The sequence below is a fragment of the Larus michahellis genome, chromosome 3, assembly GCF_964199755.1.
Source record: "Larus michahellis chromosome 3, bLarMic1.1, whole genome shotgun sequence".
In the NCBI taxonomy this organism is placed as follows: Eukaryota; Metazoa; Chordata; class Aves; order Charadriiformes; family Laridae; genus Larus; species Larus michahellis.
In genome coordinates, this window is record NC_133898.1 from 31,652,448 (window position 1) to 31,667,641 (window position 15,194).

Below are 15,194 nucleotides of genomic sequence, written 5' to 3' on the forward strand. Positions count from 1 at the left end.
ATTGTTTAATCGTCAGTGGTCTGACCCTGAAAAAGACGAGGCACGTTAGCTTTCCGTCACCCTGGATGGGAACTGAGGTTGCACAGCATCTGGCAGGATGTCCTCAGCACCTCACAGAATTTGTGCTTTTAACTCAAGTCCCAGACCACATCTATTTTCTCCAATATACTGCAAACATATAATTATACTTAGCACAATTGGTACTTTCACTTTTAACTAGAATGCCTCTACCCAGCAGGCAAAATAACAATCATGAGATGACATTGTGACGAACGATGGTGCCTCCAACAAAGTGCTTGAGCCATAAATGGAAAGAGACAGTAAATTTCATCCTATTTTTTGAAATTGCATATGCTGCAAATCAATTTTTAATGAAAATTAAATAATGCATTTTAAGCTACAAATCACAATAGGCTTAATGCAATAATGCACCAACATCTCTTGTCCTCAGTTCAAGTCCTGGTAGGGAGTTTCAAGACAATGCCTAATGAAAGACACATTGATTTGAGGGTGGTTCTTTGTGATAAGGCTTTTTCCAGTTGTAGCTCTTTGCAGTCTTTCATTTTAAGGAAGAAAGAAAAGGAGGTAAGGCCAGGAAAATGGGTAAAGAAAGATAAAAATGTGCAAAACACAATGTGTTTGGGGCACCCTTGTTCTACTCTCTGTACAATTGTACAGTCCATTGATTACAGTGGTATTTCTCCTGACTCAAATTTACACAAATGGAATGCCATCGGGCCTTCAGATAACCATGATTTATACCCTTCCTGGCAGTCACAGCAGATAACAGCCTTAAACCATACCTTCTCGTGTTTAAACACATTGACATTTGTGACATAAGATACTCTCTTGGAAACGACAGATATGATAATTTCGTACCAAGCCTCACAAATGGATTTTAAGGACTTGAAAACAATTGCATGTGTAAGTTTTTAATTGTTTTTCTTTTTCAGGGTTCAAAGTGGACTAATTTTCTATTCCAAACATACGACGTTAATGAAATAATTTACAGACTGATTAAAATGCTCTCATTTTTCAAGCAAGGTTTTCTGGTTGAATGCCAGCCTTTCAGTAATGGAAATACTCAATAAGAACCTCAAATTATTTCAGAAAGGCTTAAATAAAAATATTACAACTCCATCAGAAAAAAATCATAAGCATATTTTTGCAATAAACATGAAATACATTATCCATTCAAGTGTTCATTCTCTGAATGGCTCCAAATCCATTACCTATTTAGATAATATTGACAATAATGTCATCATCTGAATTTCCTGAACCTTTAGACAAAAAGAAATATCTTTTTTGCGTCACAGACTAGCACACAGCCTTCCTGGGGAGGAATCCTCTTTTGGGGTGACTTCTAAGGATTCACCACCCCTATCATTCGGCAGGTCCTGATCTCTGGAGGAAGAGAGCAAAGCCCATACAAGCTGCTGTTCAGTCTTTCCGTACAGCTGACACGCTCTGATCCCCGGTACCAGAGCAGCAATACAGCTGAATTAACAGAGGGCTTGTCTATACCACAGTCACAGAAATTCCTTTCCGGATTATGGAAAAAGTGGTTTCAGGGAATCTGTCTTGTCTGCTGAAAAAAGATTTAATGAGAAATTGGTGACCAAATCGAGCACTGGTCTCTTCTCAATGAAACCCTTGTTTGAGCCAAAATTCCAATACGCGTTAGTAGTGAACTTGAGTAAGTTTAGAAGAGCGGTACCAGCTGAGGAATAGCTGCAGCACCATGTTTGGAGAATGCCGGCCGTTTGCTCTTGCTTTATAACATTCCTGAGCGTGGTAAGCACTTGAGATTGCCACTGCTGGGCATGCCAGCTGGCTCGCCTTCCTTCTTCTGTTCTGCAGAAGAATCCTGGCAAGTGAAATATTTTCAAAATGTGTTTCTGACACAGTGGTGGAAGACTTACAGCTATTGTTTGAAGCAGGCAAGAAGAAATAGCTATATGTGTTCTCCTTGTTGGAAGAATTCACATCTTAATGAAAAAGTTCTGGATTTGCCCTGCAGAAGATAGGTGTATTTTGAATCTTTGCAACAGAGACAACCTTAGCAAGACTAGTTTTAGTTGAAATACTTGTTTTGATAAGTGAGGGGACACAACAATTACTAATGTGTTTTGCCACTTGAGTCTCTCGTGACAAACATTCTGTGAGGATTATAATATAAATACATAACTGCTTTCGCTCATTTCAGCATGCCACTTGTGAACAATTTTGTCATAACAAACCCCATCTTCCCTGCTTTTCATTTATCTCCCTAAAATAGAAATGGTCTTTTTCCATTTATCCTGCTAGAATAAACATCTATTAATTCTCCCAGGTCACAAAACCTTCAGCTTCTGAAGGTTAGAAATGTCTGCACAGTATGCAGCTCCTTTGGTTTAGTTCTGCCTTGAATCAACTCAACAGAAAATGTCCAAATATTTGCCCGGTAATGGGAAAAATGAATGTAATTGATCCACAGCTCTTATGTACAACATCAAAGTACTTAGAGACAAGAAGCTATTGTACGACAGTGACTAATAACTGTATGAGGGGATTTCCATTAGCAGGCCCACAAGGAAGATGATTCTAATTTGTGAGTGTCTTGTGAGAAGTTAAAACTGTCATGAACTATACAAGGAGCTTTTAATAAAAGCAAAGCTGTGGAAAGAGGCATCACTTTTTATATGTATGACCTTGGGAAACCCCAATTAAGGTCAGATGCAATCATAAATTACTTGAATCTACTGAATCCTCCTTAAAATCCTCCCATAACACAATTTAGAGTCTTCTACCCCAAATCCTCCAAATCACTGTATTTTTGATAGCTCTGTGGATAGCAATAAGCAAACTGAGCTACAATGAATAGTTCTAAAATCTTGTGGGACGTAGTGATCTTTTCCCTTTTCCTCCAGAAAATGCAGCTTGATGGAAGTGTAGCAGCTTCCGGCACAGTGCTCCTTGTGAGGCTGCCATGGGTGAACTCTTGAGGTACCTACTACTGATAGATAGACAACATATTTAAGATGAAAGAAAAGACAAATAAAAAACTGAACAGGGAGCTGATTCTACCACCTTTGCCTTTACTTTTACTTTGAACACAATATTTAAACAGTGGCATCAAATATCTGGCCCCGCAGAATCTCCTTCTCAGTTGTATTTTCACAATATTCTTAGACTAAAGTTGCATTTCAAATTTTATTCTGGTTTAGGAAGCTTGCACTGTTGTCAATATCTACTTAAATTATTATGCTAGACTCTTACAGATAATAGTTCATCTTTAGTTTTGTAATCATGCTTACATGTGCAAGGAACATAAACACATGCATGACATTTCTTCCATATGGTCCCATTCATCATCAGAATATTCACTGCTAAACCAGCTTTGGATTGTTTTTCCCCCGTGAGCTAAACTGTTCATCTCAGAAGCGCATATACAGTGGAAGGGGGAAGAGAGTGTAAGAGCATCCTTGACTTTTCACAGTCTTTGCGGGTGGCTGAAGTGCAGGAATCATGGACTGGGCCCACAAGTCTTTGCCTGGAATCAGTGTGAAAAGAAAGGTAAAGAGCATATTAAATCATTAATTTCTTCTCTTTCTCTGCATTCCAGGCGGGCTGCCTGGTAGGATGGAAAGGAGATAGCTTGTGCCTTGAAAAGGCACATCACAAATTCTTCTCCATTTATGCGAAATGCTTGTAGTATAAAGGACTGCATTTTTTCTGAGACACAGTGCTTTGGACGTACTCCCTAATGTGGTTCAGCTTCCTTGCTGCCTCTTATTTTAGCCCATGCCTTAACGGTATAATTTAACCTTAAATTAGAGGCATATTTTACCCTTGTTTTGTATGCAGAAATTCCTTTGATGTAATTGGGAGCCCCGTGCGATGATGGAGGGTTTATCATGGCCCTTTGAATGCATGTGACATGGCAATTTGTCCAAGACATATTCTCATGCAAGAAGAATGGGATCCCATTGTGGGAAAATCTAGGGCCAAACACTGCACAGAACTGACGTCAATAGGATTGAACACAGTGTGAAGTTATGGCAAAATCTGATGTATTAGCTGTTTGGTGCCAGTGGCTTTTTTATGCATCCACTACTTTTAGCATTGCTGATGGAGAGTGCATATCATATTGTCCTGAGAAACCCTAAGTCTTGTTGCAAGAGGATGAAAGGGAGATGATCTCAAGAGCCTGAGTGACCGTTTCAATTGAATACGTGTGGACAGAGTCCAATCCAAAGCTCACAGAAAACTGTGCAAGTAATCCTGATGGCTTTTGGACGAGCCCCACTATGAAATTTTAGCATTAGGATTTGAAATGGAGTCAGTGAGCACAGAAGCCACTGTCTTACCCGATAAAAAGACATGAGGCTATTTTGCAATTGAGCATGCTCTTTTCAATCAAAGCATCTCCAGGCTCTTTTTATCTTTTTTTTTCCTCTTCATTCTTTCTTAATAAGGCAAGTTTTGCTGACCTTTACATGGCCTCTCACAAGAGACTCCCTTAAAGAATAAAGTTCTAAGCCCCAACTCATCTCCTACAGAAACCTAAATAAAAAATATAAACAATCTAAAATAGAGACGTAAAACTTACCACATCTTCTTATTTAGGCAGCAATTTCATCAGTGTTATTCTAGCCCTTTGGCTATAACAGTGGTCACATCTCCTTTGCAACCTCTCCATGGGGTCTTAATCTCTAGATACATATAAATTGCATTCATTCTTTTAGCGCAGGACAGGATAATGCAGTGGAAGACAGGAGGGATTGGTTTGAAAGTTCTGGAGTTTATGAAAGGCATGTGAGATAAGAAAACGTCAAAGAAAACAGATCATGGGCAGAAGCAGATGTTCCAGCTTATGGCCACATCTTTGATCCTTTCTTCTTTGCATCTCTCTTACATGATACGTATACAGAGACAGTATAGAGCCTACATTGCTTGTGTGCAGAAGTGAGGGGCATCATGGACTCATAGCAAGATGGGTCTGTAAGAGGATTGAGGGGGGTCATTGAGTAAATTTTCGCACTGGTTTCTCATGAGAAAGTAGGTCCCATGTCAGCTAGAGTGCAATAAGTACACAGCCTCTAGCCACATGTAGAGCTACACGCAAATCTGGTCAATAGCACCGCTAATCTTGAAGAAATATTTCTATGTATCGAAGAGAGAATTGCTAGGAACCATACCTGTAGCAGAGCCTGCAGAACTCTGCAGCAAAGACCTAGCCGAAGAACTTGAACAATGTGGTCAGATGATTTATATCAGGATGAGGATCTGGCTTTAAACAGGCAGAGGAAGAGAATTTTGAACATAAACAACATAAACATTTAAAATTAGTTCAGACTTTTGTTAGAAAAGCAATACTTAAAGTACTGCAGAGACCATGTGAATCTCCTCGTACCTGTGCATCAGCTTTCTGGATAATGTCTTCAGTATCTCACAGGTACTGAAGCTTGCCAGCTGTGTGTTTCTACAGCTGCTTTTTATTGAAAGACACAATAAACACTACAGTCGTGTAAATCCTCTATAAATAGCTGTAGCAAAAGCCATTCCTGCACCCTGTTCAAAGTTAAACACTACACTAACTCCCTAGTCCCTCTGTAGTAGCTTGTAAATGGAGTATAATACTAATAGTTTCCTTTTTCAAAGGGTTTTGAGATCTTCTAATGAGAGGTGCTATATACTAGTGAAGTCCAAAACATTAAAAATACTTATTTATTTCTCATAATTTCTGAGCCATCATTTCCAATCCACCTCCATTGTTCCCAGCAAGCAACTAAAATAATTAACAGCAGACAGCCTATTAAGAAATGGAAAGTGTTTTGGTTACTTGCTATTTGTGGGTATGCATTGTTCCAGCATGGGAGCAGCCAACTGCAGTTGGGAGAATTTTCTGCTCACCGCAGACGTTTTATCTCCAGTGTTTACCAGATTCTGAATCTGGAAAAGTTCTGAGATTGTCCAATTTCTGTAAATTTCAATGTCCAAAATGATGTAGTCCACAATGCCTAAATAAACTTCATTTAAGTGTCATAATTTTTTTCCTGTTTAAGCCAACTTTTTTTCCTCCCTCAGATTCTCTATCCCCAACCCCTCCCTTTACACCACGGAGCCCTTTAGTTCTCTCCAGAACTTTTGGTGCAATCATTGGTTACTCTGACGCAGGATATGCACAAAGCAACAGAAATACCAACCAATTGTCATTTTATAATGGTAAAAATCAAGTAAAAGCAAAAAACGTAAAATAAATAGAAGTCTGGGTTGTCCTACACAAAAAGGACATGTAAGACTTGTCTGTGTGTGCTGAGACTCACTTTTACAGCGAGGCTTTTCAGTCAGACACTACAAAGCAGAGGAAAGACTCTACTGAAGGCTGCAGAGGCAGCAGGCAAGTGCCTGTAGACAGGAAGAAGACTAATTTTCTCTCAAATGTCTTACGGGCTAAGATGTCACAGTGAATCAAATTCACTTGGCCTTTGTTTTGATTTTTTTTTCTTTCTGTTTCAGACCTGAGAAGGGCTTCTTCTGTGCCCACAAGTTTGGAATTTGTACTGAGGATATTAGTTGTTCTAATCAAACATATTATTTCTACTCTCAGATATTTCCTGGTTTTCTATAAGCAGAAAACTGTCATTGCTAGGGACACAGCTTTCTCTCCATCTCTGAGCTCTCTCCATGAAGTATAGCTGGATTCAGGGCAGACCTCAGGAGGCTCCTCAAAGCCCAAGCCTGGGTGGTGCATGATGGAGACAGAAGCAGCCACGGCAGAACCTTCATGCTGTTGGAGTGGTTTTACTTGAAAGGAAAGTTATGGCTTTGGGAATGGGGTCATATCTGGCATGGATATCTAGAAGGATTGAAAAGAATAGACCACCTTGAGAAGAATTCTCAAGAGAGAGATAGGAGGATGGTTGAAATACTTGATCTCCTGGGACCAAGACCATCCTGCCCCACTGCCAAATTTCAGACCAAACCATTTAAAATTAAATTAATAAAACTATTTTCTAGTTAAGGCTTTATATCATTCCTGAATATAATTCTGTTTGTGGCCTAGACAAGCCAAAGCCTTAGTGCTCAGCTTGCCTCAGCACTGCTGTTGCTCTATTCAGGCAAACCTACCTAATGATGTCAAATAAGGCCAACAGAGAACTGTGGCAAGCACATAGCACAGACAACATCCATATTGTCTTCACAAAGAATGAAGTATCAGCTGCTGCTCGTAATTAAAAAACAGTTAAGTGCATTCCTCCCTGGCCTGAGAGGAGCAGCTTCACGGATACTCCAGCAGTTAATCACATGCCAACAACGACGATAAGCATAATGGACTTGGTGACTGAGGAGCCTCGTGGGAGGTTATTATAAAAATAACTGTTAACTTTTCTCCTGCAACTGTCTTGCAACGCTACTTGGAGACAGAGGGTTCCTCTTTGCTTGCTCCATGGCTATGACACCGTGTAGTCTATCCTGCAATGCCTTGTGAGCACTCCTCAGCCCGTAGCCACCTGTGACTTCAGGCCACCCCAGCCCTGCTGGAGGTGATTACTCTCCTCAGTGATTTTGCCTTCAGACTCTCTTCTGGAGTAGTTAACAAGGCAACCAGCTGGGATTGCTGTCTGCTGGGAACCGTTTGGGGACCACTAGCTCATTTAACCAAGACTATCCATGAGGACTACAATGGCACTATTATTTTTCAGATAGCTTTTGGGATAATGACTTGATCTGGGGGACATCCTGTCTTGATTAGACACTATGCCAAGGACTAATGCAATTATTGATTACAGGTATCAGATACAGAATTATATTTAAAAAATAACAATAAAATTCTCTCCCTTTCATTTTCTAGATCATCAATTAAAAAGTAGGAAGATTTTAAACTGGACTGTATAATTCTGCAAGACACAACCCCCTCCCTGCTGCCTTTTTCCTGTTCTATTTCTGGCCTGCATGGTGGAGAGGATGATTTCTCCCTGGTGAAAAATAGTAAAAGAATTATAAAAGCATGCATTGTAATTTTTTAGGAATGGAATATGCTTCACACGCCTACTGAGTGATGTACATGAAAATCCGTGTACTGTACATGTAGCAGAAGAAGGCTTTTTTGTAAGATTTTTTTTTTTTTAATGACCTGTGCCTAGAATATTAAAATTGAAACCTTGCTCTGGGTGGTCTTTATTTTTGGCTGAAGCCTCCTAATAGTTCTATAAATATTAATTTATGAAGAACGCAGAACGCAAGTGAATGTAGAACTGACCACTTTCTTGGTGTTCTCATATTACTTAAACTGTATTATTATTATTTGCTTGTAGAACAGTGGGAATACTGTTAAAAAAATTAAATGGGACTTTTATCATTGAAAAGTTTGTGGTTTGCTTATTTGGATCAAAAAAAAAATCAACTGAGCACATGCAAATAACTTCAGAAATAAAGTGCAACAGTACTAGTTTTGACACCAGCCCCATTTGTTTCCTCTGACATGTTTTGCCAGTCCAGCAGCCAGATATTTCAAGAACAGCCTCACAAGGGAAGATTAAATGTGTGTGTTTTTATAAAACAATGACATCTTGTTTTCAAAGCCCTGCAAGCTTAAAATGGATATTAGAGCAGTCACATATAAACTGCAGTTCCCAAGGACAACTGTTTAGCTTAAGTGCCATTTAATGTTCTCCTAAATGGTTCCGCTGTTTAGTGTGCAATATATCTTCTAGATTAGACCTTTAATCCTTTACATTGTGCTTGCTGTGTCAAAGAGGGCTTCATGCCAACTTCTTCCTATTGGTGGGTCTCTCTCTCTCTCTTTTAACAGGCACATGAAGAACATCAAAGTCTCATGTTTTGCCTCTTTGAATCCAAACAAGAAATCCAGTTAAAAGTTTTTGTGAACTAAAAAGTTTAAACAGTTTAATGTGTTTCCCCCTTTCTTTCTGCTTTAATTTTAGTGCTTTTATGAGCACAAAGAAGTAGAAGACAGACCAAAAATAGTTTATAAAGTACTGGTTTTTTTAATAAATGTGAAAAATTGATATAGGTTAGCTGTGTACTTATAGTGTTAATGGGAACTTCAGAGGGCTACAGTTTTCACACCTCAATGCCTTAAGGTGAAGAGAACTCAATGCCATTACAAATGCAATACGCAAAGCAGAGAAATTATCTGGTACACCACGTTTAAGCAGAGCTGGGTATGAAACTAAGTTGAGCTTGGATGCTTAAGGCACACCACTTTTTGCTGAGCCGGCGGTTGAGTGGACTAACCAGAAGACCCTCATTATTGATGGACCTTAAGCCTAAGTACTGCTTTGCAGCACAAGTCAATAGTGGGTTTCCGGAAGCTAGCTCTGAATTTCTTAGTCTTGGCTATGCTTGCATTTGCTCCTGAGAGGAAAATAAATTTGCCCTGTATGGCCTAAAAAGCAAAAACATCTGCTGGTATTATGAGCAGCCCTATTGTCCGACTACAGCAGCAGGGAGGTCTGCACTTGTTCAGTTCTGCTTTCCTGCTAAGCATCGAGAAAGCCTATGGGGATCATTATCAAGGCTCTCGAGGGCAGCAGTGCAATGAATTCACCAATCCAAGAGGTAGCCAAAAAAAGCCACCCCAATGTCCTGGATAGTAGTAAAATGTGCTATGTACCACACAGGGGACCCACATTTGGGAACAAGTTTGGAACACTTGCTCCAAAGCCAATGATGGACAGGAGCCACGGGCTAAGGGAGGGACTCGGCTTCTGGGAAGGTTAGCTGTGGTAGCTGGCAGCCGGAGGACACGGAAAGCTAAGGCTCAGTGGGTGGCGGGGAGGAAAAAATGATGGTGCAGACAGAGCGCTTGGTTAGAAGAAAACCCACCTCACTTGGCTTGATTCATTAATGGGAACATCTGCCTAAAGGAAAGAGAGCGTTCCCCTGGTTATTGTCACTCACTATAGTTGCTTCATTAGTTGCACAATGGCTATGCTCTGATACCTGAGGCCCAACGTAGCTTTTCACTGTCACTTCTGTTATCCTTACCTACAAAGAGGTAAATTTGCTTTGTAATTAGGAGCCATGAGAAAAGAAATACATTTCACTTATTTTTTACTTGCATTTCTGTTATTTATTTGGGAGCTTATGAATAAGAAATAAATTTAATATTTCAGTCCAGATGTACACACACCCAAAAGCAGAAGTTTGTCCCAAAATTTCCATTATCAGATGTTATTCACATTTGGACTTGAATATTAACAAAACATGTAGCCAGATGTCAACTATCGGAGAAGAAATGGAGTCCAAGTAGCACTGACTAGGAAAGAAAACAGAAAAAACCCTTCCTGTAAGCACAGGACCTCCAGGTCTCCATCCCAGTTGATGTTTCTGCCAGCACTGAGGAGGAATCCGTTCAATCTCCGAGTTTCTTTGTGGACCCTTAATTTTTTTTCTTTATAGGCATAGGAAGGAAAAATAACATGAGCTCTGCTCTCCTGATCCCATTCACTTAATACTACTTGGTTTTACCGAGTACTGAAAGCTTTCCAAACTTGCTTGGCAAGGCCTGTAAGAAAAGGCCTTCCAAATTTGAGCCTTTCCATTTAGAACCAAGCCTCAAGACTGAACCCAAGCCCATTCTCACAGTCATTTTCAGCCTCTATATGAAAATATTTCCACCAATAGTCCTGATAGAATCAACTGCATGGTGGTTTTTTTTTTTCAATACAGTATTGTTGTAAAGATGACCACGGAAGACCGTTTAAATTGTTGATGTGGTAGATGTCGTGTCAAAGGGAGAACAAGTAATGGTTGAATTTGTTAACAGGATATGTTCTTTTTCCATAGAAAGTTTGCCACTTCTTGCAGCCGCAAAGTAATTGCAGACCAAAGATTAGCTAAGTTAACTCTGGTGACTTACTCAATGAAATGCCAGTAGATAGGGTCATTGATCTCTAGCTGGAAGTATACACAGCTCCTCTAGTGATAAGGGACTGTAACAAAAATAGACCTGTCAGGAACCGTGAGGCAGGGTAAAGCATGCCCATCTCACTCCGGACAGAGGTTTTACTTACCTGTCTTTAAAGACCTCCATGAAGAGACTCCACATTCCCCTTAGGCAATCTTTTCTTGCACTTGACTTCCCTCAGTGAAAACGCTGCTCCGAAAACATTACTCTAATCCTTCTTACCACAGTATTTTATGCTCCTACTTGAACACATCATTTTTTTGTCCTATCTGCCTTGCATATGGGGATTAGCTTGTTCCTTTCCTCTTTGCAGCAACCTTTCATATCCTTGAATATTCTTTATCACAACTCCACTCAGTCTTTCTTCCCTGTGCTAACAGACGGAGGAAATCTTCAGTTAACAGGAAGATGGTGTAGCTGCCTTCCTATCAGCCCACCCTCGTCTTCACTGAGATAAGCAGGATTTGGAGCTCTGGTGAATTTTGATGAGCACAACAGCCCCTTGAGGGACTTTCTGAGATAAAGCAGCGCTGAAGCTGTTCTAATTTATCTTGAGGATATAACTGGATAGCGGTCATAATCAGAGTGGGGGGCATATAAAGATAGCCAGGCTGTTCCTCCTGTGCCTCCGATTTGTGCTGTACGCGGCTCAGGCAATCCAGAGTATTTGCCCACAGTAAAGTGGTGATTTCACATTTTCTGCCCAAAGAAGTATTCACAGTATCCAAGGATTTTAGATGCGGGATACCAACCAGGCTGACATCTTTCACATTTTTCTTGCAGGTTATTTTGCTATTCCATTAACTTTTCCATCATATCTATGAGATGATTTTAAAAGGAAATAGCAACATAGAAATTACCTCTCATGTATTGCCAAAATCAAACATTGTCTAAAGACTTCTAACTTGACAGGCTTTAAATTCAATACTAACAAATTTATCGATGATATAAAATCGGTGCTCATGCTAGGAAAGATGCATATTAATGACAGCATAGTGGTATCAGTTTTTAAACATTTTTCTGAAAATATTATTTAAAGATTCTGGGTTAAACTCACTAATGTATCTTGGTGTCTTTGTGCAGCTCTAATGATGCAAAACAGCTACAAACCAATTTAATTGGTTGGTTAACCTCAGTTTATGACTTCTTTGTGCTTCTGCACTGGTGGAAAATAGCCAGGCTGTATCTGGTTCTCAGTCTCTTATTAATCAAAGGTATCTAATTGCCTCCTACTAAGGCATTTTGTGTGCTCTATAATACACCTTAATCATCATCTTTGTTATTTATATTCTGATATCTAATAATTTTAATTTATAGGAAGCTTCAGCCTTTAAAATTTTATGAAGTGATGGAGACCATCAATTTATATACTGGTGGGTATACTGAAGAAAGATTTGAAAAGACCACACAACCTATGTCTGAGAAAGCCTTTTAGATGTCACTATTCATTGAAAAAGCATATTCAAAAGTCATTTCGGAAGATGAGCGTAGAAAACCACCCACTAAAGGACTTGCTCTTTGTGTGTATATGGAGGCATAACTGTACTGTTCCTTAAAAAGAAAAAAGTATTCAAAGATAACATCTTCCTGACTGAATAGGCTTCCCATCAGCTATAAAAAATAAAAAAGACAGACACACCAGATGTAAGGATGGATCCATGTTAGTGGTAGCCCATAACAGAAAAACGCATTCATCTGAAATACACCATTGTGTGCATGCTGAAGCCTAAAGAGCTGTCGATGTCAATGCTTTCTTCCTACGCACAGCTGCAAAGATAACACTGTCTACTGTTCAAGGGCTCCATGGGGAATTCCTCGTGACAGTTCTGCTCTTTCAGTTCTTATTAAGGTTTACATCCCCATTTTAGTTGATGATCAACTTGCTAGCTGGGTCATCTGCTGGCATAAATCCCATCAGCAATTATAATTTTAACTTGACAATATCATTCCTGTAGTGAGAGAGCATGTTGGGGCCTTACAGTGAGTCAGGCTGGATCATTTTCCTTTTTTCTGCCCCTATACTGCACGAAAGATTTCTCCCATTCTTACCTGCAGCTGCTAAAATTCCTGTATATACTTTTATGATGCACTAAGATAATAAGGACAATGATATGATACCCTCAAACTGAAAATGCCTTGAGGAAGAAATATAGATACATAGGACGTTATCCAAAGCTTACTGAAATCACTGGGAGATTTTTCTATAAATTTTAGCAGACTTTGGATCTGGCCTTGAATTATTTATTAATGACTAAACCAGGCGATGCATTTTCTCCAGTTTAGACAAACCTTCTGAATCTGCCACTTAGAAATTTAACAGGGGTGGTACCTTCTGGTTTCTTTCAGGAACCACTGCTCTTACAAATAAAAGCTTGCACTTCCAGTCTGTAACATCATGGCTTAAACCAAGTGTCACATAAAAACAGTTTTTGGGTCACTTGAGCTGTAGTGATAGATGTCTTTGAAGATCACTTCTGCCAAGTTGTGCTTGCTTCTCTAGATTCCACTTCTGTGCCTGGAGACTTGCAACAAGTGCTTGGAAAACTCTTGCTAGACTTCTTCAACCACAGAAGGCTTTCTAATGATTTCTTACGAGACACCATACTTTGGACTACGCAGCTCAAGCGAGCTGAAACAACATTTGGCAGGGAAGTTGTCTGATGTTTGAATGGAGCGTCCCAGGGGGATGGGTGCATTAAGATAAGAGCAAAGAATAAAGCTTCCTGGAGAGCGTTAGTGGCCACAACTTCATTCCTGTAAAAGGGGGATTTTAACAGGTTTAGATTTTGCAGTCTACCTCTGAGTTAAAAAAAGGGTTGTCTCCCTAAGCTTCTGATGGGGGTACCTGTATGTTTTTAACCTGAGCAGTGCAGATTTCAGCCTTGCATTGGCTGAATCTATCTCGCATTCCCTCTATGCGAGAAACAGAAGTTAAGCTCACACGGGGACTTTGGACCCGATTTTCCTGTCAGTAGCATTAACTGGAGGTGGTACTGCAAAAGGAGCATGTTCAACTTGGAAAAGAATGATGGAAGTGAGAAAAGAATTAGAGGCAACCTTTTCCAAGAAAACACACATAATGTTTGATATCTGAAAGCGTGCTACAGAAGAACCGCTTGCTGATGGATACTGGTATAAATCCTTACTCTTTGAAACATGAGAGCCTATTAAAACACAACTTTAAAACTGTTTTGATTATCTTAGTGCATTCAAAATTTTTATCATATTCTGCTGTTATTCTAACAAAGATTAACTAGTCCATTGTTCCACATATGAAGTGCTTTGAAGAGTTTTGGACTGTAATATCTGTGGAATTACTAGGTGTTGTCCTGAAAGTTGGTGGATGGAGAAATCTGTCAGCCTACAAAAGCTATGCATGCTTTAGGAATAAATACATCAGAGCAGTAAAATAAGGCTTCAAATGGAAAAAAGGGGGAAGCAAAGAGAATACCCTTTCACTCATTAGCTATTCAAATATGATCAGATTAAAATGACTCCTAATTTTTTCCAAATTAATTACCTCTGTGTGGCCTGAAATCCTTCATTTGAGTTATTCACGTTGAGGCAAAGCATTTGCTATTGGACTGTTTAGCAAAATCACAAAGTTAATCCAGAAACCATCTGCAGTGACCTCACAATAGTTTTTGCATCCATGTTCCCCATCAGCACAACCACTCAGAAGAGAACAGGAGCTCCATTTTTTCATACTCTTCCAGGAGTACCCAGAGAATTTTTGCGTGATGCTTCATCTGTATGAAAAGGAAAACAAACCAGGAAGGTCAAAGAATCATTATGGGAGGATATCCTCTATGCATTCTCGGCCACAGTCTCTTCAGTGTCCAGAATATTTCTCTGTCTTGATTGACAAAACTTAGAAAGCTAAGGTGCAATGCACAAAGCAACCCTATTTCATAAAAATCACACAACTGCGGGGTGTTCTATATGCTCCAAGAACTGAGACTGGCCAGAGAGGAATTATTTGAGGCATACAACGACTAGTGGTTTTTTTATTGATATCCAATTCTGGGATTTTTCTGGACAAGAGCTGAAATTTCAACTCCAAATATCCTTGAGTTTGGGGGGAATTCTGAATTCAACTCCAGATGTCGATAGGGAAGTTCATCTCACTTCTTACTGTGAACAACTGACTGTAAAAATCAAATTCACTAATCTAAAAGTACCACAATTTTTACAGCCGGCTGAACTAGACTCCTTGATTAACTCTTTCACTTGGGCAACATTTCAGCTGCTGAGTGTGGCTGTTTTTCAAATCTGC